Source organism: Liolophura sinensis, chromosome 5, assembly GCF_032854445.1.
Source record: "Liolophura sinensis isolate JHLJ2023 chromosome 5, CUHK_Ljap_v2, whole genome shotgun sequence".
NCBI lineage: Eukaryota > Metazoa > Mollusca > Polyplacophora > Chitonida > Chitonidae > Liolophura > Liolophura sinensis.
In genome coordinates this window covers 8,674,815-8,678,740 of record NC_088299.1, presented here as the reverse complement: position 1 = coordinate 8,678,740, position 3,926 = coordinate 8,674,815, and positions in this window count along the sequence as shown.

Here is a 3,926-nt window from a genome sequence, read left to right as displayed (position 1 = left end):
CTTATCTTTATCTTGCCGTGTCTAAGGTCTACCTTTGGTTACTTCGCCATGTACGAAACGTGATCCTGCGAACAAGTTTTATTTTCTGTGTGTTGACGATTCTGCCTTCATTGAACAAGACTTGGTGATCATTCCAGTTTGAAAGGAATGATTTGTTTTAGCATTTTTCCCCCCCTCCGATGATGTTGCAGCAAGACATCAAAAAAGTTTATCACAAACAAAACAAATATTTGAAAATGTTCATGTTCCAATTTTTCTAGACCTAACTATGAGACAGTGGACCTGCTGTGTTAACATGTGATATTTCAGACATTGTACTGTAGCAACCAGACTCTGTGGACAATGTGATGAACAGTACTTTGCTGCTGTAGACTACAAGACTATTTTTCACTATGCAGTCAGTGTATATTTTGTATTCGTGTGGTGTTGGATTGCAGTGCTCTATTTATTGCCTCGGTGCTTTTGTCTGCTGCTATTTCCCCTTATACCATTGATTCAACACTGGACACCTGAAAGCGGACAAATTACCCTGCATGGAAAAGCAATTGCCAAATAATCTGTTCAGTCTGTAAATGTTTGTTTATTAGCCCAGGAATTTTTTTTTTCAATGTACTGTATAAGAGAAGCAGACCTGTTGAGAAGATAACCAGTCAAATGTTTGTTGATTTACTTATATACATGAAGTTAGTATATCACAGCCTTTAGGTGATTTAACATACCAGACTCACAAAACATGAGCTCACTCATCCCCACCCCCACAGGAAACTGGACAGTAATTTTCCCAGTGAAAAGCAAACTGTAAGCAGGGTCCAAGTAGTTTTTATACTTTTAGGGGAGAAATTATTGGACGCCTGTGTTGAAATAAGAATATTTTTCTGGCCAAATACCCCTAAATTAATTTAAGCCTTCAAATCCCTCGTTTATTTTGAACTCAAAGTCACTAAATGTATTTAAGGAGGTGTCTGCTAGAATACTATTATGGTTATTAGAAACCTGTAGGGTAAATGGCTTCTGTGACTTGCTGAAATGCTTCAGCCCCTGGGAAGTACATTGTAAGATCTTGTTGAGAGCAAACTAATGATATAATTTATGATTTCTCCTTCTTCTATGCATGTGAATATGAATTCTAAACTTGTTTTAGTTCCTAAAGACTTTTGCATTATTCAAAAATGCTTTCGTGAAACCTCTTCAGATGAGACTTTTGAACATTTTCTTACTGAAAAGTTAAATTCCTCTTGTTGGAGTTAATTGTTACTCCTACCCAGCTTGTGTGCTGACATAGCGTTGTATTTAATTTTTCTAAAACATGTAAAAAAATTTTCACTCGTATTTCAGTGAAATGGAAAGTCGTAGTGCTAAGATCTATTTTGTAAGGATAAGTTATTTCCCTATTTTCAAACAATTTGAAGTTTTCAACTGCAGAGTTGTTGTTGTTGAGATTTCCGGTGTGTCCTATACTCTTGACATGAAATAATAAGAAAAGAGCATAACCTATCATATGGTACTTGGAAAACTATATGGTAGATAATACATATATGTAGATATGTAACTGTTACATGATGGCTTATTTCGTAATATAATATAACAGCATATGTGGTAGCCCACTCACTGAATAAAACTATACAAAGGTATACCGTAGGTTGCTAATCTACTAAATGTGTACAAAATGTGTAGCATTACGTAAGTGTGATAGTTCATAATGGCAATATGCAGTGTGAAGAAGGACAAAGAGTGATGTGTTCATTAGATTTATCAAAGATTATAAACTGTACCATGGTGAACAGTCCAAAAAGTGCTCTCAAAGTTTCAAAACAGATGTAGTAGTGTGTCCCTTTCAAATGGAATTTGACTGCCAACATTTTTAAGCATTACCTTGAATGCTAGTTCATTCATTCAGATACTTCTGGTAAGAAAAGTGTGCTGTGATTATCTGTGTCTGTAGTGTACGTTGAACCCAATAAGCAAGTTATGCGCAGTTTTTTTAAAGAAAAAAAGAAGTTCAAAGCATTTGGATTTGAAACTGAAGTAAAATTTGTCATGTTACACAAATTAAATGTAATTCTGTTATACATTCCAAAGGTGATGATTTTTGGGGTGGTTTTTTTTGGCTGGGGATTTCATTATTGCTTGAAAAATGAAATTTCTGAGAGACTGACTTTATGATGCTAACCTGTCAAATTTGTCTAGTTGACCATATTTTTGAAGTGAAAAGATGGAGGAAATTTTGATCTGAAATTCATTTCATTTTAAAATGAATATCAGTAAAATCAAATATCTGAATTTTACCCTAGGGAAACTAGGATGAAAATTCAAGCAAATAAACCATATCATTGGAATGTTCTTTTGAGGATATGCCCCTCTATGAAGGGAATAAAATTTATTGCCAAAATAGGGAAAAATAGCATATAATTTGAAACCAGATTTTTGAAAATATTTAGTATTTGTATGCAGAGAAATTTCAGTATAACTGACTTTTATAAATTACTTGTTTTTACCCCACATCACGTACAGAATATATCTTCTCATTATCCATCTGATTTTGTTAGATCTTCGAGAGCAGACTTTACCCTGCGGTACAGATAAATTACAGGACGGTAGATATACAACATGCTTGTCAGTACACCCATACTGTAGTTCTTAAACCTTTTCGCATGTTTGCAAATTGTTTATACAAGCATATTCTGAGGGCATTATTCTGTGTAGACTGACAAAATTATACTTTCTGTAAAGCTCCGAAATTGGTCAATCCAACCAATGTAGTTTTGTCTCCAAAATCAAGTCAAAAATGTGCATAAATTGCTTAGAAAGTTCTTTCATGTGTGAAAAGGTTGAGGAGTTGGATAGTGCCCAAGTTCAGCTATTCATTGTTGTGAGCAGCTTGGGAGTTAGGTGAGAGGAAAATAACAGTGTTTAATGTTAATATATGTAAAATGTGTGTAATCCATCTGACTGTACAAGCATTGATGTATACCTTGCATATCTAACTGATGTAATATTTGTGTGAAGTGGTTGTTCTGTGTTTTGCATAAAGCTAGAGCTTTGAAGAAAACTGCCATTAAAGGGAGGTAACTCTAATTGTCAAGTTGATACTTTACTTCACAGCCTCATATTGGGAACGCTAAATATTTCAGCAAATTCTGTGTAGTAGTTGGACATTTGTCCTCATTGGAACAAATGAAGGTTGCAATCTTGTTTAACTCAGTAAATGTTTCACATACTAGTAGTGTAAACTCCTGATATATGGATTTTGAAATACCATGATATTCTCATTTTGTTAGACAACTGTCACTCATAATTCCATAATTCAGTGATACAGGACAAATTAAGAATTTTATGCAGGTTTTGGCAATTTCCTAACATCCTCTTACCCAGTGGTATTCTAACCAATATTACCCAGTCTTAGAGGCTTGGTATTGTTCAAAGTTTTTGATCTTTTTGACTGCATTAATTCATTTAAGGCCGATACTCTTTTCATTTATGTCCAAGACATTGCATTTTGGCATTTAATAATATCATAAACATATCAAAAACTACATGATCAGCTCATTAGTGAGTTGAAAGCGTTAGTCCATAATTATTTTTCACATCCTGATTAACGAGGCTATTTAACAGTAAATAAAACATTCTAATATATTGGTACTCCCCTGTCAATCATATCTTATCTATCTCTTTTTTTTTTTTTTGGTTTCAGTGGTCGATTGTTATTTTCCAAAGACATATTTTCTCCCCTATTTTTGTACTAGTAATAAAATGAATTAATGGTCATATGTCTTTTGTATTTGATGATAGTACGTTATTTTAAAGGCTTTTCAACCAAATTAGTTATTTCATCCGTGTTAAATGCCCTCGTCAAAAATTTTCCCGTTTTTATGAGCTAAGGAAGCCACAGAATCACGGCAAAGCTGACAAACTTCCTGACAGAAGGC